Source organism: Chamaea fasciata, unplaced genomic scaffold (assembly GCF_029207755.1).
Source record: "Chamaea fasciata isolate MVZ Bird 193981 ecotype frontalis unplaced genomic scaffold, bChaFas1.0.hap1 SCAF_19, whole genome shotgun sequence".
NCBI lineage: Eukaryota > Metazoa > Chordata > Aves > Passeriformes > Sylviidae > Chamaea > Chamaea fasciata.
Genome location: NW_027094104.1, coordinates 11160922 through 11188430, shown reverse-complemented (window position 1 = coordinate 11188430; position 27509 = coordinate 11160922). Strand labels below are relative to the sequence as shown.

General features: G+C 61.3%; 1 protein-coding gene across 2 annotated transcripts in view; it reads right to left on the bottom strand.

The window, feature by feature from the left end:
- Positions 1-15229, bottom strand: part of PIK3R5 (phosphoinositide-3-kinase regulatory subunit 5) — a 42624-nt gene extending 27395 nt beyond the window's left edge. For both annotated transcript variants that reach the window (XM_066200544.1, XM_066200545.1), the window contains exon 1: positions 15122-15229. The gene's annotated coding sequence lies outside the window, so the exon portion shown is untranslated. The remainder of the gene's footprint in view (positions 1-15121) is intronic.
- Positions 15230-27509: the final 12280 nt, after the last annotated feature.

Genomic DNA, 27509 nt, shown 5'->3' with positions numbered 1-27509 from the left:
TGACACCGGCGGTGTCAGCATGGTGTCACCCCCAGCAACGCCGCCTTAAAAGCCCCAAATCCGCCGCCCTGCGCACGGCCAGGGGAGGGTGAGCCCGGTGGGGCAGAGAGGAGCTGCGGGAGGGCAGAGCTCGTTTATCACCCGTGGTTTCATCACCCCAGCCCCTCCCGGCCTCCAGCAGCCCCGGGCCCAGGCCCAGAGCAGGAAACCCACAGGAGGCTCAGAAAAGCCTAAGACGAGTCAGCCCCACTCAAAGCCCTCCATCCGAGCCTGCAAAGGGCAGTTATTCAATGGGATTTCCTAGATCCCAGCCCTGAGGTTTACCTGCCCTCCCAGCCAGAGCTTAAGGCTGGGCTTGGGAGGTGAAGGATCTGTGAACTCCCAAAAAAACCAAACCCGAGAGGTGCAAACAAACAACCACAGCCCCAAAACAGCTCTTTGGGACATTTGGAGATAAAGGCCCCACTGAAAGGAAGGAAAAAATCCCAAATATCAGGGGCAGGATCCCAGCACCGCCCACCTCAGCTGCCCTTTGCTCTGGGACGAGCCGTGCTCCAGCTGAAAAACTCACAGGGACGCTGCTGGAGCACCAGGAGCAGGACTGACAGCCCTCCCAGGGCAAAACCAGCCCCTGGGGGCTGCCAGCACCACAGCCCTGCTGCCAGGGAGGCACCTCTGCCTCGGCCCTCCTGCCTCAGGAGCAGCCTCGGTGATGACTGACCTGAAATTTAGGATTGAGTCGTCCCAAGGGCGTGCAGCCAGAGCAGCAAACTGAACCACAGGAGCAGCACAACCAGGGCTACCAGAGACTCAGCAGAAAGGACAAAATAATCCAAGAAACTGTTCTGGAGTGAGGGAATTCCTCAGTGAATGGAGAGGATGTAAAAAAAAAGAAAGAATCTGCCTGAGGGGTGCACAGGGGAGAGCTGGAGAGCCTCAGGGAGTCAGAACGAAACCTTGCAACTCATCATCTCAACACAGTGTTTGACCTCATTTGACTGTGATTCAAAAGGCAAAAAAGTCAGGCCCGAATAAATGAAACTTCTGATCGAAGGAGACCTTTTGCTGCACACACCAGTTTAGGTTCCCGTGGCAAAGCACAAGCCCCCAGCTCTGCCCGGCACCAGCTGGAGAAGTGGCACCCAGGGGGGAACCTGCCCCCAAGGATGCCCCTGTGCTGGTTTGCCCTCCTGCAGCACCCCCGAGACATCCAAAATCCTGACTGTGCTGCTGTGTCTGCAGAGCTCCCATCACTGCCCCTCCCTGTGGGAGCGCTGGTGGCTTCCTGGGATCACCTGCCCGTGTGAGGGCAGGTGAAACACCCGGATCAGGACGGGGAACAATCCCCCTGCCCCGGGCAGAGCCCAGACAGGGCCGGAGTCTCCTCCCTGGGGAATTCCAAAGGTGCCTGGGCACAGTCCTGAGCGCTGGGATGGCCCTGCTGGAGATGAGCCCCGGGGATCCCTCCCAGCCTGGCCCATCCTGGGATCCTGAGGGCACCTGAAACCCTGAGCATTTCCCCCTCGGAGCTGCTATGAAACCCACTCACCAGAATTATTATCCTGTGCCCCTCTCAGCTTTATCACCTTTTCTGTTTTACCCTGCAGCACTCACAGCTCAGCTCACACCTGGATTCGGTTGGGAGCTCGGGGCCGGCTCTGTGAGGTGCCTGGATGGACTTTTTTAAACATTTAATTTTTCTAAAAAAATAGAAACAGCTCAGGTTGAGCCAAGTGAGAGCACGGCCAGCACAGAGGGAGGCTCGGGGCACATCCCCAGTTCCCTTCTCACTTACCTCCAGGGAGACCCCACGTCATTCCTGTGCTTTTTAACTTCAAAAAACCCTGCGAGGCTATTTTGCCGGAGTTCAGGCTGAGGCTCCCAGCTGCAGCCGCCGGCACGGATCAAACGCTCGGCGAGCTGCTGGGGAATCACCTCCCGGCAAGTCCAGCTCCCTCCGGGAACATCCCGCGCTCTCCAAATTACCGGGGGGGGGTGTAAAGACCCGGCTAATTAGGCGGCCTGGCCCCTGTGCTATTAGAGGCGGCCAATTAGCGACAATTCGCTGTCCCGGCGGTGCTGGACACACACTGGCTGCTGCTCCGGGAGGGCAAGTCCCACGGGGGTGAGGCGCAAAGTGCTCTCGGGGACACCTGGTAGGTGTTCCTGCTGCCCTGTCACAGCTCTGGGACACCTCGCGGGTATTCCTGCTCTGGTATTCCTGCTCTCCTGTCCCAGCTCTGTGCCCCCAAACCTCCTCCCGGCGCTGCAGCAGCTCTGTCCCCGCACACCTGCTGAGCTCTGCTGGAGCCCCTCCTGGGCAGGGCACTTTGTTGGCACCGAAAACTGAAACCCGTGACTTGCCCGTGGTGCTCTGGGGGTGGGGGGGTATCCTAAAGCTCCGTGTTTCCAAGAGTTTGTTGGGTTTTTTCCTCTCCCAGCTCCATCTGTAACGTCCCCCAGGGTGTCCCAGGGAGTGACAAAGTCCCGACACTCGCCACCCTCCCAGCCCCTAAAGCCAGGCAAAGCTGGTGCTGTCCAGCGCTCCCAGAGGGAACCACAAATCCACAACCAAAGCCCGGAGTTCGGTGAGCCCCTCCCGTGCCTCATTTTCCCCTCCTGTCCAGCACAGTCAGCAGTGGCAGGTAAAGGTGAACCCGAATTTTCACTCATCCTCTCACTTTTTCTCTCCTTCCCAATCCCATTTACAAACTTGGCAGAGCAGGACACGCCAAAAAAAATTTTAAAAAATCATTTTTATAAATACACGAAAACATCCCAACACTTCAGCGAGGTTATTTGTAAGCCGCAAGAACCACTTGCCTTAACCAAGATATCCTGCTGGGGCAGCGAGCCCAGCACCCAGCCACCCATCCCCAAACTGTGAGCAGCAAAAACAACAGCACGCCGCAGCCAGAACTGCCCATGCAGCAGCAAATTGCAGAAACGAAGCTGCACACGAGAAAACCACGTGTTCCCAGCAGCAGTGCAGGCAGGGGAGCTGCAGATTTCACCACTGGGACCAGAACTTGCCTTGGAACTGCTTTGTTGTTTTGTTGTCTTTTTTTTTTTTTTTAAACCCCAAATTTCCAAGAAACAAAATACAGAACTGCCTTGTCCGGGCTCTCGCTGCTGCAGCGAGCACTCAGCTCAGTAAATCTAATTAATGAGCCAGGAAAAGTGTCACTCGTTTGCTAACTACTGCACCCAGGGCTGCCAAACAGACAGATAAAGGATTTAGCTGGGGCCTATTCCAGCCAAAGGAGCTGGGAACCTGGCAGGGAGAGCAGGAGATTAGAGGGGGCTGAAAAGAAAAACGAGAGGAGGGGGAAAAGAAGAAAAAAAAAAGAAAAAGAAAAAGAAAAAAAAAAAACCCCACTAGATTAGCACTTGGGAAATGCAAGCATGTAAATCAGCTTAGGTTTGCCATAATGGCAGCCTTGTGAGCATCTGGGCACAGCAGCACGGCCTGAGCCTGGCTGTAGCTGCGCTCCCCCACTAAAACTGCAGCTCTGCTGTCACCAGCCCTGGAAGTTCGCACAGGAAGCCAATTAGGGGAGACCTGGCAACAGAGGAAGATTCATAATTGCAATTAAGGCTTCAAAGGGCTGATCCCCAGCGCAGATCCAACCGAGCTGGGGGAGGGGAAAACAATCCCAACAAACTTTCGGAAATACGGAGCTTTGGGAGACCCCCCAGGCTGGGAGAGCTGCTCACCCCCAGGACAAGGCATCACCTGGCCCAGGAGGACTCAGCTCTGAGGGGCCCTCGCAGGACCAAGAGATTTGGGGTTAAATCAAAGGGATCCAGCACTGGCCCCTTGCTGCTGCTGACCCTGATCCTTCATCCCAAGTGAAGATGAGCTCTGGCCCCAAGCATGCATCTGCTGCTCCTCTGCGCCAGGAGAAAGGCTTGAGAAAAGCTGAGAGAGAAGAAAACTCACCCGAGGTGTCAGGGCCACCCCCGGAGATGTGGGGAGAGCCCCGAGGGGCTGCAGCAGCTCCTGTGCCCCTCGGGACAGCCCCACTCCGCCCGTGCCCGCTGCCAGCCCGCACAGACACTTCCCTGTGCTGGCACCTCCTCTCCTCGCCCTCCCGGCTTTGCTCCAGCCCCTCCTCTCTGAGCAGCAGGAGAACTCCTGGCTGCAGCAGCAGCAGAGCTGGGGGGCTCGGGGGGCTCCCCTCGCTGGGGATGCTCCCCCTTCCTGCCCCCAAAGCCCCCAGCCCGAGCCCAGGCGGGAGGGGAAGAGCTGCTGAGGGACCCCAGAGCCCACAGGGACAAGGTGACCCCCCTCAGCCATCTCCACCCACGGCACGTCCCCAGGTGCTGCTGCTCTGCCCCGTGGTCCAACCCCTCCTGTCCCCCCTCAGCCGCCCTGGGGAGCTGTTGCCAGGCTCAGGCTCGGTGCTGTGACCTTGGGCAGTCCTGGGTGTCTCTGGAAGCGCACCGGGCCAGGGTGTTTTTGCGGGCCAGGGTGTTTTTGCGTAAGCTACTTTCCCTGGGATGTTCTGCCCCGGTGCCGAGCACGTAGCGCTCGCTAATCAGATGAGGTCAAGGAAAATCCCAGCCAAAACCCCGGCAGCCTCGGTGGGAAGAGCCAAGAGCATCACCCTTCTCTGAGGCCTCAGGTCAAATGCAGTGGGTTTTGGGGGGTCTGTTAGCACAGAAAGCCTAACATTTTCAGTGCCCAGGGTTCCAACACCTCCTCTTCTTGTTTGAACTATGAAAACTGTTTTTGACAGCTTTTGTTAAACTTTTTTTGTTAAACTTTTGTTGGATATACTGAGGCAGGTAAGGCATAAATACCATGATAACTATGATGACAACCAACACATGGATGCTGATTTTTAAAAGCTTTTTCTACAACGATGTAAGATTTAGCTAACTAGACAGATTATTTAACTATGATTTTTCTTTGATTTTTCTTTGGGTTTGGTTATACTTTTTTTGCAATTGTTGTATGCTTTTATGCACAGATATTGAATGGCTCAGTATATCCAACAGCTGGGCCCTGGCTGAGGGCTCTCCCGCCCCAGCAGCACCAGGGAATTACCACAAAGTGGGAACGATCCCCTGGAAACCAACAGCATTCCATGAGACCCCAAACAACCCATGCGCAAGCAAGGACACGACATGGTGGTTCCCAAGAGTGGGAAAATGGGAGAAGGGAATTCCCTGAGTCCCTGCAGCCCCCCATGCTCTGGCTCTCCCCACATCCCAACACCTCCACTTGAGGAGGAAGCCCCAGGCCGGGATCCTGATCCATCCCCACGTGGATGCCCCTCCCCAGGGACACGGTTCCCGAGGGCAACCGACCCTTCCTTCTGCAATTTCGGAGCTCTTCTTACCCCGCCTCCCGCCGAAAGGAGAAGTGCTGGGAGCCGGGGGGAAGTTGTGGCACCCTTTCCTAGCCTGGAGGAGGATTTCAGGCTCCTGCCACATCCGAGGGGCAGCTCTGGGTTTGGGGCCGGCAGTTCCAGGAACACCAACAGCCATGAGCAAGAGAAGGCAGAAATGAGCCCCACACACAACTGGTGAGGTCAGAAATAGCCAGGCTGTCCCTGGTACTCACCAGACACCCCGGCAGGGAACGAGCCCACGGGGCACGCACACACAGGGAAGCAGCTCCGGGGTTAAACAGGCACTCTGAGCTCGCCTAAGTGATGGGCAAGCCGGGCTCAGGCAATCCCGGGGCCTTCCCTCCTTGTCGGAGGGGTCAGCTCCCCTCCAGGCAGCGCTGGCTGGTGCTGAGCCAAGAGAGCCGCTCCTCCCTGTGCCCATGGAGCTGGATCTTCCCGCCTGGATGCTGACAGGACAGCTCCATCCCCAGCAGCTGCAGCCAAGAGCTGAGGGAAAGGCTCTTCCCACCGTCCATCAGCCGAGTTTGCCCCACTGGCTCTGTTTCCCAGCCTCAATCATCACTCCTCTCCCGGCAGCCCTCGGAGCCTGGAGTTCTGCTGCCACAACGGAAACTTCATCCCCATTTAAAGGGAAACATCTCCTGCTTCCCTTCCCCAGGAGGGATAAGCCCCGTTACCAGGAGCTTTCTCCAGCACACCTAAAAGCCGCTCAGCCCTTCACACATTCACAGGTTCCTTCCTTAGCTCCTCACCAGAGAGGCGCCTGGAGGGATTTTCAGAGGGAATATCCGTGAGCAGTGGAATTACAGGGCATTAATTAGCAGGGAGAGCATCCCAACAGTCCCGAGGTGAGAACACAACACCCAGAATCCACAGCTCCTTGGGAGCCACTGAGGGAACAACACACAAGGTCTGCCACCTCTGAGGGCTTCCATCCCCCCTCAAAAACAACTTTCTGAGATGGAACAAGTCCTCAGGGACAGCAAAACTCACTGGGAGCTCTACAGGCAGGTGGAGAAGGAAACTCGTCCAGTCCTGATGGGTTGGAGGGGGTGGTGAAGATATAAGGGATGGTGACATTTGCTCTTCTGGGATAAAGCACAATGAAAATTTGGCTGCTTTTGGCCTCAGTGGCCATCGATTCTCCTCAACAGGCAACACAGCCTCAGCCTTCCAGCTGGGGTAACCTGAACCTGAGGGCTGGAGCTGCCCGTGTGAAAGGCTGGGTGAGATCAGGGAGTTTTAGGCTGGTTGGTCACACAAACGGGCAGATTCACCTTCTGAGCCATTTAGGTCTTTCCTGAGGGAGTTCAAGCCCTGGCCTCACCTACCCAGCCTCTTCCCTCCCACTGGGGACAAATTCCTGGCGGGAAGGGTCAGGCTGGGACAGGGCTGCCCACAGCTCCCACAAGGAGCTGCAGCCCAGAGAAGGTTCAGGGTCGCTCAGGTTCTGTCACTGCTGAGCAGCACAGCCCTGCCAGAGGAGAGGATTCAGCAGGAAAACCCAGTTCCCCTCCAAAAACTCCCCAAAGCGCAGCTGCTCGGAGAGGGAGAAACCCCTGGGGGATTAAAGTCCACACTCACCACCAGCTAAAGGAAGGAAACTGCTACTACTGGCCCAAAAAATATTGATCCTGACAAGGATTGGTTGGATTGAGTTGTCAAACCACGCTGTGAATTAACTCCTCAGGGAGCACAGAGCACCTGGCCATGCACAGCCAGCCCTGGGGCTGGGGTCACTTTTTGGAGACCGCTGTTGAAGGAAACTCCAAAAGTCCCGTTCCTGGAGATGCTGAAGGACAAGGTTCACATCGAAGGGTGGGGAGAACATGTGCCCTGGCCTGCAGGAGGTGGGAGATGGGAGTGACTTCCCACAGAAAGGCTCCTGTGAGAGACAGAGCTGTGCCCACGGCCCTGAGGGCAGAAAGGCAGCAGCAGAGTCAGAGGGACCGCTGGGCCGTGGTCACTGTCCCCAGGTCAGGGAGGGACCCCCGGAGCCCTCCCAGCCTTCCCTCCACTGCCTGGGGCAGAGCAGCAGCCACAGGGCTCGGGGAATTCCTCAGGTGAGGAACACACTGACACTCAGGGTGGCTTTCTGAAAATGACAAATGGGTGGGTGGGGATCCAGCCCTAACCTGTGCTTCTTTTCCTCTCCCCTCCAGCAGCACTTTTCCCTCCCTCAGACCCACCAGGCAGGTTCCAGCAGCCCGGGCTTTGCTTTCTGCCCAGGAGCACAGAGACAAACTCATCTCCTGCTCTCATCAGCAACAGCAACCCTGCAGTCAGCAACATCTCCAGCCCTGCCTGGAATCTCCACATCCATGGGGGTGGAGAGGCCCCCCGGGACATCTCCAAGCCCTCCCCACTCACCAGGCTGGGAGAGTTTGGCCAAACCCAGCCAGGGCAAGAGCAGCCTCTGCTTCCCTCCCCAAAAACCCCGAGGGCAACAGAAATGACACGGATCTGATGTGAGTAAGAGCAGCCCAGTTTTCTAGCTGGGTTTGCAGAGAGGAAACTGCTCTTGTTCCTGGCAGCAATTCTGAAAACCCCTGGCCACATGATGCAAGAGTTAATTTTAGCCTCTACCAGTCACTGTCGCCACAGTGAGGGCTGAAGTTCCACCCCGACATCTCAATCAATTCCTGGCCCCAGGTGAAATCCCGGGAGGATTTAGGCTGGGGACAGCCGCGGTGGGGTCACAGCCTGGCAGGTGTCACCAGCTGGGCGTGATGGAAAGCCCGGGGCTCCTCTCCAGGGAAGGTGGAAGTTCAGCACAGGAGTTCCTGTGTCACAGGAGAGACGGGGGTGGGTGGGGGGAGGAAATAAAAAATTCAGCAAGTGCATCACTTGGAGAGGAAAAAAAAAAAAAAGGTGTTTCCCGAAGTACAGCAGCTGCTCCTGCTGAGAAAGAACTGAAGGACACAGCAGTGGCCAGGGGTTCCTCCCAACACCCTCCAGGGCCAGGACACGAGGGAACATCCCTGCTGGGAGGGGGTCTGTGCCCACTCACCTGGTGAAGGTGGTAAAACCCTGAGTGTTTCCCTGCTCAGGAGACCCCCCCAAAAGCCTGTGGGACACCCCTGTGGGGTCCATGCCCACAGGGAGCAGGTGCCGAGCTCCTCCCATGGACTCCTGGCAGCTGAAGAAGCTCCAAGGAAGAGTTTGGATCAGGAGGGCACAGCCCCGTGTCCCACATGTCCTACAGCCCCATCCAAGGCCCTTCTCTGGCCGTGGCCCCTGGGGAAAATCCCTCTCCGGTGTGCCAGGTAACGCGTGGGTGGCACTGTCACACTCAGGGGAAACACCAGCACTGCCATACCAGGAAAGCTGCTCATCACCCACCCCGTGTTCCGCTCACCCAGCGCCTTCCTGTGCCTCTCCAAACCCTTCCCAACGCTTCCTGCGCCCCACAAATGTCCCGTGGCTCCTTCCTCTCCTCCCCAGGCTCGCAGGGATGGGTCTGCTGGGGGTTTTTTCGATTGAGAAAACATCTCCCAGCCCGAAGGGGGTCAGGGACCATCCCAGCAAGGTGGCACAAGGGTCCCCCCCCACTGGGGACCCCAACCCCTGCCCCGCTGCCTCCCCCTTGCAGCTCCCTCGTGATGCAGGAGGGGAGAGCTGCTCCTAATTCCTTCTGGCTGTTGGGAAAAAAACAAGTTTACACGTGAGATTTCAATTGGCTCTGTCTGTGCTTAACTCCTCCAGCTGTGAGACAAAGTGAGCGAGAGACAAAGCCCTACAAACGAGCAGCGTGACCATTTCTGAGGGCTTTTTGTGAGCTCTAATGCCAGACCCACTAAACAGATTAACTTCCAGCATAAACAAGCAAGTAAATCTTTCCCCCAAGGCCCTGTGTATCCAAAGGAAGCTTTACAAGTTGCTTCCTGCCATTGTGGAGGCCCTGCTGGGAACCCAGGAGCCTTTTCAGTCCCCGCCTCGGTTGCCCAAGGCCCGCAGTTTACGCCCAGCACCGCTGGCTGCGGTAGCACAAAAGACAGATGATGGCGGGGATGTTTTCAGCCGGTCCCCATCGCCCTCAGGCCGAGGGCCAGCGGGGCTGGGATTCACAGATCTGACGGGAGGGTGTGAGCCCTGACACAACCACAGCAGCGTCCCCGTCACTGCCAGGGGAAGAAAGGAAGTCCCCAAATGGGAGGACAGCCCAAGGAGAGGGGGACACCCATCCAGCAGTGACCAAGCCCAGCAGGCTCCGTCCCCTGAGCACCCTCAAACTGCCACGGCAGCATCCACACCTCCTTGTGAGGGACAACAGCGCGCCCAGAGCCTGACACCTTTCCCAGCCCCGTGTTCAGCTGCAGGCTCCGTGCTGGAGGCCACGCCCGTGTCCCAGACCTGCCGAGGTGAGGGGGAGGCGGCACAGAGGGAAGCTGCTGCCACTGGGGAGGTTGGGACAGTCCCACCACAAGCCCCTGGGCTGGACCATCCTTTGGGCTGGCCTTGTACAGCCACAGCTCCATCCCTGGCACCCCCAAAACCCATGGAGGACACAAGGCAAGAGCTGCCCCCTTCTGCGCATGGAGAACCCGTCCGTGACTCTCCATCCCCAAACACCCAATTCCCAAAGGCCCTTCCTTCATCCTAAAGCTTCACCCTCATGCTGAGGCCCTGGCTGGAGCCCACCTGGAACAGGTGGGATCTCAGGTGTTTAACCCTCCCCTGGAGCAGGTGGGATCTCATTTAATTCTCAATATCCTCCATCGCTTCTAAACCCAGCACCGGGATCTGGCAGCTCAGGGTGGTGGAGTTTCCAGGCTCTGGGTCACAAAATTGGAGTTGCGGCCATTCCCCCACATCCTGGAGCTCCCCAAGGGAGCAGCACCCCTGGCATCGAGACCCGCTCAGCCTGGGGGCAAGTCCCAGTTAATGAGCAGCCCTGGGGGAACATTAGCCTTGGTGGCCTTGATTGCGACCCAGCTAATTGATGCAGGGAGGCCTCGGGCGGGATCCCCAGGACTGGAGGAGGAGCAGCAGGGATCTCTCCCAGGCCGGAATTCCCTCACTCCCGCTGCAAAGCCTCCGCACCTGAGCGATGCTGTGACTCCTCCAGGCAGCTGCACGCTCGTCTCGTGCCCATTCGTGAGTTTATCAACACAAAGACGGCGAGAATGGAGAAACATCAGCGGAGTTTCACATGCACAGAGTGCCAGAAACAATGAGAAAAGGGAAATGCCACCTGAAAGGATGGGAGCTTGTTTGCCGAGAAGCCTCTGGGCCGAGGGTTTAAATAGACACACGGCGACGGGGGAAGCAGCTGAAAGGGGAAGCGTTTCATCCTAATTTGAGACAACAAAGAATGGGCCTTTGTGGAAGGGATGAAAAACACTTGTGCAGGCTCAGGACGACGGCGCCTTTCCCAAAGCGTGCGCGCAGCGGCCGTGCCCAATCCACGCCGCCCCGCACGGCGAGCACGGGACTGAAAACACCCCGGAGCGGCCGAGCAAACCCCCCGAGGCCGGATACAATCATGGCAAATTCCCTCCGCCCGCAGCTGCTCTGGGCAGTCACAAGATCGGCGAGAAGCTGAGCCCTTCCTGCTCAGACAGCGCCGGGCACAGCCGGGAACGGCGTGACCGGGGCCCCGTGTCCTGCATCCCCCATCACATGGGCTGCTCGTGCCAGCCCTGCTCGCTCCCGCTGCAACCCGCCCCAAAATAAACACCGGCAGCGCTTTGGGAGCGCCCGAGCTGCTCCCGGCCCTGGCACTACGGGGGTTTGGGGCGATGGCACAGAGGGGAAGCCAAGGCGCAGCCCCCATCTCTCCTACAAACACCAACAGAGCCCCTGCGGCACGCCGAGTCACTGAAAATTGTCACTGATAGTTGCCACTGACGACTGCCATTGATAATTGTCACTGAGAGTTGTCACGACCAGCGACACCACCCCGGCAGCCAGGGAGCGCTTCCCTATTCCCCTTTTCACTCGGCCAGCGCCTGGCGCTCACATCTGCCGCCCCCAAACACGTGCGGCCCTTCTCCCTGGCCGGCACAGGCGGGGAGGCAGCGGCGGGGCCGTGCCCGGGCACCCGGAGCCTTCCGGGAAGGAGCGGCCCAGGTGGGAGCGCTGAGCCACAGCTGCCCCGGCAGCTCCGCTAGGCTCGGCTTTCCCAAGCCAGAATGTGGGTCAGCTCTCAGCCCCTGCAGGTTCAACAGAGCTGAGGTGAAACCAGCCCAGCCTGGGGCTCCAAACTCCCCGCCACGCTCCCGGAGCATCGCTGTGCTCCGGCTGCTCCGGTCCAGCCGCACATCTGCCCTCCCGGCCGGGCATTCCCGCTGTGCAGCCGCAAGCTCAAGTTGATTTTTTTTTTTAATTTTTTTTTTTTTCCCCAGTGGCAGGGCTTGAAATCAGAGCTGAACAAGTCTGAAGGAGCTCCTGCCTGGCCTCTCATGTATTCCAGATGCACATGCTCCAATCGCCGCTTGCCAAACAGGATACGCGGCGCGAGGAAATAAAGCATTTTATCTTCAAGCTTTTCCAAGAGGGTATTAGAAACAATGGGGAGGAAATACAAAATTAACACTAGAGAAGAGCAATTGGCAGTGCCCTTGCGAGGCTGTTCTTCATTACAAGGCGGCCTATTCAGCGGCTTTCATTACGAAAATCACATCGCAGAGCCGTTCCCAACAGTGTCCCTATTTCCTAATTAGGCTTCGCCAAAGAGCTGCATCTCTCAGTTCCCGCCCGCCACACAATCACAACAATTACCATTTCATTGCGCCCGGCCGCCCAAAACACCGCAATTAAAGCATCTGAGGAGTCACACGGGCGCGTCAGCGGCGAGACAAGTTCTCACGTCGCGCTAATTGGCGGCCAAAGCCGGATCAGAGGGACGGGGACGGCGGGGTTCGGGCTCCGCGCTGGGAAAGGCGCTCGGGAGCCGCGGCCGCTCCCCGGGATCCCACCCAGGAGGCCGCGGCCGGGGCTCGGTGCCAGCGGGGAGCTCTGGTGACAGATCCCGTCCTCCCCTCCGGGCTGCGGCACACGGAGATGCGCTCCGGATCCCCGGGAATACCAAACCCCCGTCACCAAACAACCCTGAGCCACCCGCGGGTGGACGCGGCCCTGGGTGGGCTGCAGAGGTCACCCTGAGCCCCCGGTGATGGCTTTGGATGGGGGGGGGGATCCTGTCCCCACAGCGGACAAGGATGGGCAGTCCCGGGCCTTTGAGGGAAGCAGCAGCAAAGGAGAGAGGAGGGAAAGAGCTGCGGAGCCTGGATCGCATCCACAGCTCCCGTTTTCTTCTGAGTAGGGACATTTCCAGCCCAGCGATGACGGCAGACCTGCCGGGCAGCACTGCCAGGCCCAGGGGAGCAGAGCTTCCATAAAAACCTCATCCTTCCTCCCCATCCTCCCATCTGGAAGTTCAAAGCGCTGCTGGGAGCGGAGTTCAGACACAAAAGGAGCCTCTCACTGCTCAAAAGCACCCGGGGCTCTCACCTGAGCGCTTTTCCCTGACACCCCCAGGCACAATTTTCCACTTGCAGAAAAATAAAGCAAAAATTGCCCAGCCCTGCAGTGCTCAGCGGGCACCCAAAAAAAGAGAAGTTGAAACTACTCGAGGTGAGCTGCAGCACGGCGAGGTGCCCGTGCCATGCTGGGGTGTCCCTGGTGCCCAGCAGAGCCGGGGCACTGGTTTGGGCATCCCTCAGCCCTGGGGCTGCTGCAGCACGGGCAGCTCGCCAGGCCAGAGCAGCTCAGCCTGCCGGAGCAGCCTCTGCTCCTCTCCAACACTTCCCACTGCTCTCAGTTCTTCTTTCGCAGTGCAAACCTCACATCTTCATTTCCACCTTCAGCAGAAAGGCAGACGGGGCCGGTTTTGGTTTCTGTCCCAGCTGGATGCTCGGCTCTCCCTTGGGGAAGAGCCAGCGGCACCTTCCCACAGCCCAGAGGTGTGGGGTGCCCCTCACCCAACCAGGCACACCAGGATTCCAATTTCTCCCTCTGAGGAAGAGCCTCCAACACGCCTCATGCCCTTTGCTGTGCCCCGAGCTCTGCAGAACTGCCGGGAGCAGGACAGGGGTGGTCCCACAGAGCCGGGAGAGGGAGAGCACTGGGCTCTGCCCGCCTCAGCCCAGCAGGACCGGGGGAGAGGCTGCAGCTGCCCTCGGGGCACGCTCCCATCCCGGCTCCCGCTGCAGCACACCTGGCTCTGCCCAGCTGCTTCCTCCAGAAACCCGTGGAGCTGCCCCGGCATCACCTGAGCCCTCAGGCCTCACGCGGTCACCGCGACCGAGGGATTGAGCCACTGCCACCACCACAGCCCAGCTCTGGCTCCTTGTCTTCGCACCTTTCTGTGTCTGAGCTCTAATCTGAGCGACACCCAGAGCTCCAAACCGCTTTGCAACCGGGTTTCGGAAACGCTCCGCAACTTCATCCGAGTCTGTGCTTTGAACGAGAGAAAAAAACCCCAAACACCAAACCAAGAGACCTTTTTGACCGCCAGGAAAATTACAGCCTCGACATCCTGCATAATCCCTGGAGTTTATGCGGACCGAGATTTAGAAGACGGACCTAAATGGGAAAACAAAAGAAATCGCAGCTGTTCGGCAGCAGGGCAGGCAGCAGGAGCAGCAGCAGCCCGCAGCTGCCGGGGCAGTTTCGCTGCACCGGGAGCAGCACGGCCCCGAAACCAGCCCGTAGCAGAGCTAACGGGTGCCGGGTGACAGCAGCCGGATTGTCACAAACATGACAACAAAGGGCTGAAAGCCCTTTTCTCCCGCTTTCGTTGGTGATTTCAATCAGCAGAGCCTTTTCCTCCCTCAAGGCTCACAACCTCCAAAGCAGCTCAGCATCCTCCGGGTGCAGCGGGGTGAGTGGCCCGAGGCCGGGCACTGCCCGGGTGACACTGGCGACACTGGGAGGCCGCAGAATCACCGGGTGGAAGATGCTCCTTGGAAGTACAACAATCAGCCCGGGCACGGCCCGGGGCTGGCGCGTGTCCAGCCCCCCATGCTGGAAAGGTGACGCTGCTGAGCTTGTAACATCCCAAACCACATCCTGTTGCCAAAGCAGAGCCTTCCCTGGGGCTGCGGCGACCCAGCGGAGGGAGCAACAGGCGACTTGTGACCTTTGGGTCCCTTCAGGGACCCGCTCCCGCTGCAGTGACCGGGGCTGAGTCACTGCCGCCCTGCCAAAACTCCGGGCGGGCAGCGGAGAGCCCCCGGGATTTCCCGGGGACCCCGCCACGGCACGGTGGTCCCCTGGGGCGGGCAGGGCCCCACACCTGGCCCCGAGCAGCAGCTCCGTGGGGCCACGCGGAGGAAAACAAACACAGAGTCCCGAAATGAGTCACGAGAGCCGGGCTGTCCCCACCCGCGGGGTGACACCAGCCACGGGCTGCAGGGGGACGCGGTGCCAGGGGACCCCTTCCAAGGGTGCAGAGAAACCCCCAGCCCGGGTCGGGACAGCCCGCAGGCGGGTTTAAGAGGAAGCCCCCCGTCACACGGGACCGCCGCATGGCGCCGGCCTCTGTCCCCCTCCCGTTACCCCATTTACAGCGACCCCCCGCCGACGGCACAGCCCCCTGCGGGCACGGCGGTGCCCAGCGCACCAACGCCCAACCCACGGGCTTCACGGACACGCCGGGAACACAAGGGAGCTCTTCCTCCGTGTGCACGGGGTGCACGGAGCCCCCAGCCCCCGTTACCCCGGGCTCGGTGTGTGCGCGGTGCCCTCGCCCCGGGCACAGGGACACCCCGGGCTCGGTCCCCCCGCCCCGGTCACACGTTCCCCGCCTCTCCCACCTGCGGGGCGGCTGCCGCCGGGGCTCCGTGCCCATCCTCGGCCGGCGCCGCCGGGCTCTCGCCGGGCTCCGCTCCGCTCCGCGCCGGGCGGCACCGGCACCACCGGGACAGGCGGGGTTGGCAGCGGGTCCGCCCCGTACATGTGCGCGGTGCGGTCCGCCCCGCCCCGGCCGTGCCCCGGCACCTGCCCCCCGCCCCCCGCTTCCTCCGCCCGCCCAGCCCGCCGTGCTCGCCTCCCTTCATCCCGCCACCGCTCTGCTCCTGCCTGGCTGCCAGAGCCCGGCCGGAATCCTCTCGTCCGTGGGTCCATTTGTCGTGGCACCACCGGCACGTTCCCTTCCACCCTTCACTCTTCCATTCATCCAGCCCTTCTCCTGTACCTTGCTCCTGACATTCTGCCCCTCATCGGCCCGTGCATTCATCCACCATCCTGCTGTTCACCATCTGCTTTTCCATCCATCAATCTGTCCTTCTTTCCATCCATCCATCCATGCACCTTTCCAGCCCTTCAGCTGCCACTGCATCCACTCATCCATTCCGCCATCCATCCATTCCTCCATCCATCCCTCCATCCATCCATCCCTTCATCCATCCATCCATCCATCCATCCATCCATCCATCCATCCATCCATCCATCTATCCCTCCATCCATCCATCCATCCATCCCTCCATCCATCCATCCATCCCTCCATCCATCCATCCATCCATCCATCCATCCATCCATCCATCCATCATCCATCCCTCCATCCATCCATCCATCCATCCCTCCATCCATCCCTTCATCCATCCATCCATCCCTCCATCCATCCCTCCATCCATCCATCCATCCCTCCCTCCCTCCCTCCGTCCCTCCCTCCCTCCCTCCCTCCCTCCCACCCATCCACCTCTCCATCTCTCCCTCCCTCTCTCCATCCCTCGGTCCTGTCCATGCTGTTTTCCTTCCCTCCCTGCCCTGCCCTGCCCTGTTCCTCACCTTTGCTGGGCAAGCCCTCTGTGCCGGTGCCCAGCCCAGGCTGGTGACACCGGGCTGGGGACGTGCTGCCGGTGTCTGCCCTGGTGGCACCTGGAAATGGCCTTTTCCTGTTGCCCTGGTGGCTGCTCCTGAGCCGAGGCCCAGCCCACTCTGATTTCTGTCCCCACACCTGTCCCCTGTCCCCTGCCCCACCTGCACGCGGGGCGTGTCGCCAGGGCTGAGGGCGGGGATCCAGGCGGGTTCCTCTGCGGATTTCGGTTTGTCCGAGAGAGTGACCGCTGGCGCTGCCGCTCTGAGACTCGAAACCTGCTCGGGGGCCAAAATAGCTGTGGGTTCCGCAGTGAAATTCCAGTGAATTTCAAAAAAAGCAAACGCAGTCAGAGCCGAAATCCCCTTTCATTGGTGACCCAGGGAGATGAACTCCCGCTGTGCAGAGTGCGTGGGACGGGAGCCCCGAGTGCCTGTGTCACCTGCGCCAGGTGAAACCCCCCTGGAGGGACATGGGCTCGGCCTCACCAGCTGAGTGGCCACCAGCAGTTCTGGAGAAATCCTGGGGCAGCAAAAATAGCAGGACAGGGAAGGTCTGGTGTCAGTGTCACGGTGCCACCTGCCCCGAGGCACTGACCTGGGACCAGCCAAGGGCTCAGGTGGAGCTTTTTGTCCCAGCTCCTCCTGGCCTGAGCTCTTCACTGCCTGTGTGGGATGCCAATCCGACCTTTCCCAGCCCTTCTGCCGCATTCCCATTCTCCTTCCAGACCCAGTTCTTCAGGCAGACCCCTGAGCTGGAGGAACTGGGACGTGTCTGAAGGGCCAGAGCTGCGGAGGCCGCACTCCTCTAGCTGCTGGGGCTGCAGCATGTCCCCTCCTGCCCCCTCCCCTCCCCACCTGAGGCACTGGGAGCTCCTTGTTTTGCTCCTGGGGGCCCGGAGCAGCTGAGGAAGTTACCAAGCATGGGCTGGGGGGGCTCGTGGCGGCGGAAGGAAGCGGAGGAGGGCAGGGAGGGGCCGTGCCAGGGCTGCAGCGGTGACAAACAGCACGTGGGGCCTCCAGGCTGACACAGGCAGCTCGGGGAAAGGGCTCTGGAGCAGGGGCACCTCCCAGGGATGCCGACACCAGCTGGGAGCTCCCTGGAGCTGCGAGCTGTGTTCCTCCTCCTGTGTTGCTGGCTGGTCTGAGTTCAGGGGATCCTGGGGATGCCACACCAGGGTGACAGGAGGCAGTGGGAAGTGATCCCACGTGGCTTTTGGGATCACAGGGAGAGCAGGAATGGGATCCCCAGTGGCTCCCACCCCCGAGGAGGGAGCATTGAGCCTGGCTGTGGTGACCCCAACGACGATGCCGAAGCTGTTGGAGCTCCAGCCAGAGCCATGGGGCACCGGCAGCTCCAGCACATCCCAGCTCAGGTCCTGCCCCTGGAGCCGCCAACCAGCCTCAGCAGGAGGAGGAAGCTGAGGCTGGACTCTGATGAGCTCATTTACACCTTTCACTTCTCTGTGAACATCCCACAGTCAAAGAATGGGTTGGGCTGGAAAGGACCTTGAAGCTCATCTTGTCCCAAACCCCCGGCAGGTGAAGGGACACCTTGAACTGAACACATTGCTCCAAGGCCTGTCCAACCTGGCCTTGGACACAGAAGTTCACCTTACACTGAAGTTCAGTTCATCACAGCCTTGTTCCCATTCCTCTCTGCTCCACACCCAGACATACTCCCTGAAACAGCAACTCCAGCCCAGCCCCACACTGGGAACTGAGCATTTCAGCCCCCAAAAGTGCCATAAAGTCACCAGCTCTACACTCAGGCCGAGTTCTGCAGGCTGCACCCAGCACATCTCCCTGGGGTGCTGCTGCCTGTGCCCACACCGAGGCTTTCCAGCAGCTTGGGGACAGCTGACCCTGTCCTCACACAGCCCCCGAGGCCGCTGCGTGCTGCTGGGGCTGCACAGGCTCCAGGTGAGCCCGCTGCTTCCCTCTCCCCGAGTTTCCACAGGAATGGAGCATCCCAGCCCCAGCAGGGCAGCTCTGCAGCCTGTCCCCTCCTCCTGTCCCTCGGAGGGAAGGGGAAGCAGCGTCACTGAAAAGGGAACCTTCTTGTCTCTGGTTTTCCCCACAACTTGTGTTTTTCATTTCTCAGTGCACGCTCAGAGGATCCTGACAGACTCTTCTGCAGCCCCTGAGAAATGAAACTGGGGCAGCGACCTCGCTGCGGGCAGATCTGACACCAGACCTTCCACCTCCCATGGAGGAGGCGACAATGGAACTTTACGTGACCCGATCTGCTGAGGTGTCAAAGGTTTTCTGGCCGGTCCTGGGCTGGGAAGGCTCCAGAGCTGTCCCACTTTGGGCAGATGAGTCTGATCTGCGCTGATCCGAGGCTGAAGTCTGATGTGCACTGATCCGAGGCTGGAGTCTGATGTGCACTGATCCGAGGCTGGAGTCCGATCTGCGCTGATCCGAGGCTGGAGTCTGATGAGCGCTGATCCGGGGCTGCCGGCTCCGGGCAGGATTCAGCCGAGGCTGGAGCCCCTCTCCTCACTACTCAGAGCTGCCTGCCCTGACAGCCGGGGATCCCTGTCCGGATCCCTGTCCGGATCCCAGTCCCAATCCCTGTCCGGGACAGCAGGAGCGGCGGCAGCCCCGGGAAGGGGCAGAGCGCTGGGAAGAGCCGGGCTGGGAGCGTTTCCCGTGAGCGGAGGTTTCCACCCTGTGTCCTGCCGGAGAACTGCACTGATGGAGCGGGTTCAGCACCCCGGGGGCTGCAGCTCCGCCGGCCCTGTGCCCCACCAGGGCCAATGAATCGCTGGAAAACACTTCCCAGGGAGTGCTCTGCCTCTGGCAGCCTGCCTGGGACAGCCCGGGGGAGGGACGATGTGAGGGTGCTGAAATTCCCTTGGTATCTGTGCTGTGGTGACCCTCAGCCCTCCGTCTCGGCCACCTCTGAATCTCCAGACCCTTCCCTGTTACTGCCACTGCCGTGTCCCACCCCTGTCATTGTCACTGCCATGTGCCAGCCCGTCATTGCCACTGCCATGTGCCACCCCTGTCATTGCCATTGTCCTTCCACTTTTGGATGCACCTTTTATGACAACACCTTTTAAATCAGATGTAAATCTGAAACTCCGAGGAGAAACCGCAGGTTCCTGCACCCCTCACGAGCTGGGCTCTGCCTTCCCAGATTCCGGGGCTGAAATACTTCAGCCAGGGACATCCCAGAGGAGCCAGGGACAGCCAAGACCCTCAGCTGGGACACTTGGGGCTGTTTGGCCTTTCCGGAGGGGTTTTGCTCCCAAATGAGGCTGCAGCAGGAGAGGGCCAGGCCCAGAAAAGCAATGACGGGGATCCCGTCCCCTTGCATCCCCCTGGAGGGGTCCCTGCCCCCGAACCCGTCCCCGATCCCCGTCTCGGGCTGGCGCAGTGGGCTCGGCGCTGCGACCCCAGCAGATGGCAGCAGGGCCTCAGGGTGAGCTCCCGCCGAGCGTTTCTCTCCGCGAATTTCCTCTGTCCCCTGCTTGCTTTAAAGAAAAGCGATCACCCCGCGCAAATCCCCTGCAGACGCACCTTGGGATTAGCCGGGCTGGGAGAGGGACATTTGCCCTGCACCTCACCCAGGTGACAAACCCGGTGTCCCCTGCAGGCACCTGAGTGATGTGCCCGCATCAGCCCTGAGCAGAAAATGGGGTTTGTGGACGGGGTTTATCTCGGCCTCGGGTAAACGGGAAAAACGGGACAAGGATCTCACCCAAGCCAGGCGAAGGAGGCTGGAAGCAGGACAGAGCCGGGCTGGAGCAGCCCGTCCTCAATCCTCCTTCGGGGGCAGCAGAGCAGGCAGGACCAGGGGAGGTGCCCAGGAGGGCACAGGTGGTTCTGAGTGAGGGCTAAGCAAATCCAGATTCGCTGTAGGTCCGGACCTACAGCAGGAGGCACCCCAGGCCCTCTGCTGCCCGTAATCTCTGAAACGCCCATCCATTCCCAGCGGCCAGTTTCGTCCTGATGCTTTAATTCACAGTTATAGCGAATCGTACAGTGACCTACCATCAGTGGGTCCGGGCTTAAATCTGCAAATTGGTGAGTTTAAAGCAGATTGTAAACCCAACCCCGTGGTTTATCAGAAGCCGGCAGGGTGGATGTGTACAGGCGTCTCCAGGTGTCAGGCAGTGCAGTTTTTTGGGTGCCACGAGAACAGCTCACAGCCCTCATTAACCCTCAGAGCAGCGACACCTGACTGCTTCTGTCACCATTTAGTTAACGGTGCCACCAAATGACCTGTGCGACGGGGCAGCACGGGCCTGGAGCGGCGTTTGAAGGCTGGAATTCCGAGGGGCAGCGCCTGTGTGCATCCAGCGGGGTGCCCGGGCCAGGCGGGATCGGGAGACGAGGATCCAAGGGAATCCAAAGCGGCCGCTGTGCCGGGAGAATGGGTTTGCTTCTCTCTGGTGAAAGATGAACAGTGAAAACCAGCGCGGGGTTAGCGGAGCAGTAGAGGGAAGGGACAGAAAAAAGAGCTTCACCTTCTCCTCCCGCTCCTTCCTGAGGCATCGGGAGCAGGGACAGACCTGCAGCCCCCCCCGGCTGAAGTTCGGAGCTGCCTTTGCTGCCGCGGACAGCCAAGAGCTTCCCCAAGGGTGCGAGCATCTGCTCAACGCCTGGGGAAACTGAGGCAGCCCCGGAGCGCTCCGTTCACCTTCTCCCACCACCGCCTCAATCCCCTCCCCTTCGTGTTTCCCACGCGCTCTCCTCCGGCCTTCCCGGCGCTCGGGCACGCCGGGATCGGCTTCCAGGCAGGCCGGGGTGCCGCTGAGCAGCGGCCGACAGGGAGGAATCCGCCTCGGCAAACCAGCGCTGCGCAGCTGCTGCAGCCCCGCGGGGGCCGCGGGGGCCGGGGCGGTGTCCCCGGGGGCTGGGGGTCCCGGTGCGGTGTCCCCGGGGGCTGGGGGTCCCGGTGCGGTGTCCCCGGGGGCTGGGGTCCCGGTGCGGTGTCCCCGGGGGCTGGGGGTCCCGGTGCGGTGTCCCCGGGGGCTGGGGTCCCGGCTGGACTCAGGGGTGATGCTCACTCAGGGAAAGCCGTGCCGGGGCTTTGGGCTCCCCTCGCTCAGACCCACCCAGGGGCACCAGGGCGGTGAGTGGTGCGGGAAGGACGGACAGAGCGCCCAGGTCAACCCGCGGAGCTCAGGCCAGCACCGGGGATGGCTCCGCATGAACCCAGCCCTGGGATGGGGCGGGATGAGCGCTCTGTGTCCCGGGAAGGTTCCTCGGCAAGGATGGAGCTGTGCCCCATCCCCAAATCCCCGTCTGGGCTCGCAGCGCCCGGCCGGAGCCGCTCCCGCCGCCTGTCCCCTCCATTAGAAGGTTAGAGGCACTCGAAGGCCACTTCATCCCCGCTTAATACATCCTTAATTATAATTAGGTTAGGATGGCTGCCAAAAGGAGCCCGAACGCTGCGCAGCGCCCTGGGGAAGGTCCTGGAAAACTCGTCCTGACAGACGGCAGGGCTCTGCCCAGGGCTGGCTTCCAGCACCCTCCCCTGGTTTTGGGGTGCCAGGAAGGCCCCAGCCCTGTCCGATATCCAGAGATTCCCTTAAGGATGATACAAACCCATAACGGGGATGGGGCTGTTGCGTGACCCCCTTTGCCCCGCGCCAGCCTTGCTGGCTCGATCCCTACAAATCTGCCCCTCCTGCCCTCAGGGAACAGGACGCTTTCTGGAATATATATATGTTTATATAATTATTTCTAAACAAAGTCATTATTTGGCAAATGGAGTTACCCAGAGCTGGGAATCCGGAGCCTCTGGGGGATCCTTGTGTCCATAATCCTGCTCCTCAGGCAGCTGAAATCCACCTAGCCCTGCCTGCCCTGGCCCGGCCTCTGCCACACTCCCTCCCTCGCCCCTGGAGGCCCAGCCCAGGTTCCACCTTTACCTTACACCAGCTTAAGGAGATCGAGTTCCTTTTCACAGGGGAGAGCATTCCCGCATCTCCCACACCCGGCAGCAGATCCCTGAAATCCTGCAGATGGCTCCGTCCTGCAGATCCCCGAAACCGGGGTCACAGAAACCCGCGGGGATATGCCCTCTGTCAGTGCAGGGCTCCTGCCAGGCCTCCACCAGTTCAGAGCTGGTGTACAGGGGGGTTTCTCCAGCTGTGCTGGGCCATTCCCAGTGGTCTGAACTCCCAGTTCGGGGATTCCTTTCCTCTGGAGCTCAGAACATTGTTGTGAGGTCACTCTTGCCCCATCCCTGTAATGCATTGCTCAGAAAAGGAATTTTGACTGGGAAGCAGTTCCCCAATGTCGGGTAGCCTTGTTCGGGGTGCAGGAGGGGCTGGCCTCCCGTTTGGGTGTTCCTGGACCCGCTTTTCCCTGGATGAGCCCCCGGCAGCATGTCCAGCACACGGAAGTGTTTCCCAGCCTGGGATGTCTGTGCTGTGCCCCGTCTGCACCCACACAAAGGAAGCCGTTTGTTTCCGGCGAGGAGCACACAAATAAATCAAAGGGTTTGACAGTTTTGCCATCCAGGAGCCCCCCTGTTTTCCTGGGAATATCTGGGACCCACAGTGCAGCTGAATCCACCTGCGAGTTCCTGTTCGGGCCAGCCGGGAGCTCTCCTGGCTGCCGGGCATCCCGCAGCTCTGCTGAAAATAAATCAAATATCGCTCACTGAGCTTCCCAGCCTGCCCGCCCTAAAGAAAACATTTTGCAAGAGGAAAATATAGTATTCCGGAGGCTTATCTCACTTGGTGGCAATTGTGGGTGTGTAATTGAAAACCGAGCTGATCATTAGAGGTTCACAGAGATGCTGAATAGCCCAGTGTTCAGTGGTCTCCGCCAGCCACGGCCAATTTACATTAAAGGCTCGATTCCTTCCCCAGCCCACTTCTCAGCCCCTGGGAAATCTCCTCCGTGCTTATCCCTCGTTTGCAAGGACGGTCGAGTGCGAGGAGAAGTCTTTTCTGGCTCTGCTGCCGCCGCTGCCCAGGCTGAGGCGGGATGCCCCTCGCTGACCGCGGGCATTTGCCGGGGGTTCAGCGTCAGCCCCATGCCCAACTCCCCCATCCCAAACTGACCGTCAGGCTCCACCCGCCCTTCCCTAAACGGTGACATTTTCACGTCAAATTCGTTCATTTTTAGTTCCCCCTCCATGAATGAGAGGAGCCAGAGGTGTGGTCTCCCGGGAGCTGAAGAGAAAACTGGATTAGGGGCCGAAGACCTACAGAGCGATCGGGGAAATGACACTTGTTTGGGAGCAAAGCGTAAATATTAGAGCGACAATAATAACAATAACTGCCCGCCGGGAGCCACGGAGCGTTAGGGCGGAGGATTAAATGTCATGTGCAAATGTTGTCATCTGTGCTGGCACAGGGACCTCAGTCCGGAAAGAGGAGCCAGCGTGCCCTCTTCCCTAATTGCCTTGGGACCGCTCTGTCTCCCTTTTCTCCGGTGTTCCTATGACCCTCCAAGCCGAGGACGGGGAACCGAGTTATGGATCAGCATCCCTGCACAACCCCTCGCCCTCCCTTCTTCCATCGCAAAGAAACCACCGGCTGATCGTTTTCACAGCCCCGAGGCGGCCCTTGGGAGCCGAGGGGATTCGGGGATGCCCCGGGCTCTCCCCGCGGCCGCTCAGGTGCCCATGAACCGCTGCCAAGGGGTTTGGGGGCAGCGGGGCCGCTCCTCCCCGCGCCCCGGAGCACAGGTGACCGAGAGTCCCGGTGACGGGGAGCGGGGAGGTGACCGGGACTGCCCGGAGGGGCCCCAGGAGCCGTGAGCGGCACAAGCGGCCTCGGCTGCGGCTGCGGCCCCGCCCGGAGCCCCGCCGTGCCCGGCGGCCCCGCCGGAGGTGAGAGACGCGGCAGCGGCGGGGTCGTGCCAGGGCCGGGGCAGGAGACCCGGAGCGGGACCCCCGGCGTCTCCTGGGTCGTTCCGCCCGGCTCCGGCCGCCGCTGCCCCCGAGCTTGCCGACCAAAGTTTGGGGGGTTTGAGGGGAGCAGCCCGGGCCGCCCGCCGTGCCCGTGTTTAAAAGATCGAGGAGATATTTTCACACCTCAAACCGCCGCCCCCCCACCCCCCCTCTCCCCTCCAGCCCCCATCGCCTTGATTTAGCCCTTGGTAATTAATTTGGCATTTCAGAATAGCTACTGGGCTGGATAATGGCCTCATTCATCTCCCCAGCCTAATCTGAACAGAATCTGGAAGAAAAGCTTTCAGAAAGACAGAAACTGCCATTCGGCAACTGCTCAAAAGAACTGTCACTCCAGGGGAATAAATCGCTCCTGATTATTTCAACCCGGGTCTTCTCTGCTTTTCCAGGCGCTCTCGGTCCCGCCGGGGAACGGCCCCCCGAGAGCCGAGCAGGAGAAGAGCCGCTCGGCCTTTCCCCCTCCCTTCCCCGAGCCCGGGCGGTGCAGGGGGAGGTGGGCGAGGAGCAGCGCATTGTTCCCGGGGAGGAGGACGAGCTCCGGCACCCGAAGCCATTTGACTTTTAAAACAGGCTCCGAGCGCCGGGGCCGCCGTTCCCGCTGAAATAAAGCCTTTCCCGGTTCTCCGTCCTCCGGGGGCTTCTCCCGGGCCAAACGCGGGGGAACGGGGACGGTTCCGCTGTGCCCCGGCCCGGCCCGGCCCGGGCCCGCACGGGGACCAGCCACGCTCCGGGAAGGGACCGGGGCACCGGAGATGATGCTCCGGTGTGATCCCAGCGATTCTCCGTCCCCGGTGTAGGTACCGGAGACACTCCGGTGTGGTCCCAGCAGTGTTCCGCCCCCGGTGCCGGTCCCAGCGAGGTTCCGGTCCCGGTGCTGGTACCGGAGATGCTTCGGCGTCTCACCGAAGGGCAAGGATCCGTCCCGTCCCGAGGCAGGACGGGGCCGGGACTGGCTGGTGCTCCATGACAGGAAAATCAAACTGGAAGTGGGAACGAGGCCGGGCTCCCCGAGCATCCCCCGTTCCGTCCTCCCGGGACGGCCCCGGCAGGGCCCGGCAGACTCGGGCCCGGGCCCGGCGAGCTGCGCCTCGGTCCCCGCGGAGCTGCTTACATGCGTTTAATAGCTCGAGGGCGAGGCAATTAGAGGAGAAAGCCTCAGTAAATCACGTTAATGACCGCAAGAGCCATTACAAACCCCGGGGGTTGGGAAACACCGAATAAACCCAGCGAGCAGGGCAGGAGGGAGGCGAGAGCCGCAGCCCCGGGAGCCGCCGGCGGGCAGCGCGGAGCCCCGCGCTCGGCAGCGCCGGAGGTTGTTAAATTAACACCCCGCTAATGGGATTAGGCAGCACCTCGGCTTCGCGGGGGAGTTCCGCGGGGGCCGGCTTTCCTCAGAGTCACCCCAAGTTTTGCTGGAAGGCGGGGAAGGACCGTGCGGGCTTTGAGGGGCCGCCGGGCCACCTTTTTAGAGACCCTCACGGGTTTTAAGGCCACGGTGGCATTTCAGCCCTGCCCTGAGCACCGAGGGCATTCCCGGGGTCGCTCTCGGGCCGGCGAGAGGGTCCGGGGCCGTCCGGAGCCAAACCCGGATCTTACCCCGAATAACCGGGTCCCGGCAGCGGCACCTGCTGCGCCCCGAGCGGGCCCCGCGTGTCCCTCCCGGGCACAGGAGCCGTCCCCCTGTCCCTCTGCAGCCCCGCACGGCCCGGGCACGGGCGCACAGGGTGACAGATGGTCCCGGACACGCGTGGCCTCAAGGAAAAGCGCCGGGCGAGTAAAGCGGGGATCACAGACGACGAGCGGAGATGCTCGTGGCAGGAGTCTGGAGGGGTCTGTGGGACCGAGCTCGGGGCTCTGGGCCTGGGATTCTCATCCCCGTTGTCCGCACAGCCCGCCCGGAGCTGGGGAGAGCCCGGAGCGGGCGGTGATGTGCCGGGGCCTCCCGCAGCCTCCGACCCCCACGGCCCGGGACAGCTCAGTCTGAGTTATCCCCTCCCTGAGGCGCCCTCCCGGAGCTGGACGGGAGCACAGACCCCCCCATCCCAATTCTGCAAACGGGGCCGCGATTCAGGAGCGGGGTTAAAACTTTCTCCGGGGCTGGGTTATCCCGGGACTGTCCCTGAGCGTCCCGGGTGCGCCGGGCTGCGGCCGAGCCCTTGGGTGGCTCTAGTGGGACCGGACCCCCCCAGTCCCATCCCCATCCGCACACCGCCCTCCCCTTCCCCCGGCGATGGAGGGGCAATTTCCCGGGGAAGAGTTAACAAATCCCGGCAGCGGCGGGGCTCGGGGGGCGGCTGGGGGGGCGTCCGGGGGGAGCGATGGGGGCAGGGAGGCTGCGGAGCCCCGCTGCCCTGCAGGGAAGGCGGTTGCATTGCCAAAGACGCCCCGCTGGGCTAGCAGGCCCGGGAGCAGATTAATCAGGCACTAATTCAATTTACAACAACCACTTTTATTCAGCTCGGTGGCAAGGAATTCAAAGCGGGGAGAGGGGCGGGCGGAGAGGAGGGGGCGGAGGCCGGCCCGGGGCTCGCCGCTGCCCGGGCAGCCCCCGTCCCCTCGGGCAGCCCCCGTCCCCTCGGGCCGAGCCTCTCCGGGGAGGGGACGGCGCCCCGTGCCAGGGCCCGGCCGCTTGAGTGACACGGCGTGGGCAGCGCTCCGAGAGAGGGCACCTCCGTTGGAAAAATAAAAGTGCCCTTTTAATCAAAGAGGGAGCGGAGGGGGGCCAGCGGGGCGGCCGGGAGCCCAGGGAGGGAAACTCTCGGCTCCCTCCCGGCACCGTCTCTCCGGGGTCTCGGGACCCCCGGGAAGAGCGGGGCCGGAGTGGGTCCGGGGGGAAGCGGCCGTCGGCGGCCGGGGGTCCGCAGGGTGGGTGGGAGGGGGACACCGGGGCTGGGACAAGTGCCGCCCTTTAACCCCTTCCTCCCCTTAACGGGAGAGCCGACAGACTGCAGAGCGAGGCGGGGGCGGCAAGAGGCGCCGCGCAGCCCCCCGTGCCCGGCCTGTGCCGGGGCTGTGACACAGAGACTGCCCCTCTCGGCCCAGACCAGCCCCCTAAAACAACCTGCCGAGCCTCGCCAGGCCCGGCAGTTCCCGTGCTGTTTTCCCCCACTAAACTTCCCCGGGCCCGGGTTTTCTGTCCCAGGGGCGAAGGCTGCGGGAGCCCGCTCGGGCCGATGCAGCTGAGGGGGCCAGTCCCTGTTCGGCCCGGTGGAGAGCGGAGGGGAGGCCAGCAGGGACCAGGCGGGAGATGTCCCCATCCTGATCCCCCCGGCGTCCCCACAGGTGGGCGTGGGGCTCCTCCCGGCCGCTTCCCCCCCTTGGCGCTCCACGCCCACGGAGCATCCCCAGCTGCGGGGGGTGCGGGAGGCCCCGGCTCCCCCCGCCCCGGCGGGGCACAGAGGGGCGGGGGGCGGCAGAAGGGCCCTTGCCCGGCTCCTCGGGGCGCCTCGGGAGCCCCGCGGCGGAGCTGGCGCCCATCACCGCCGTGTCGAGGCGGGCTCCGT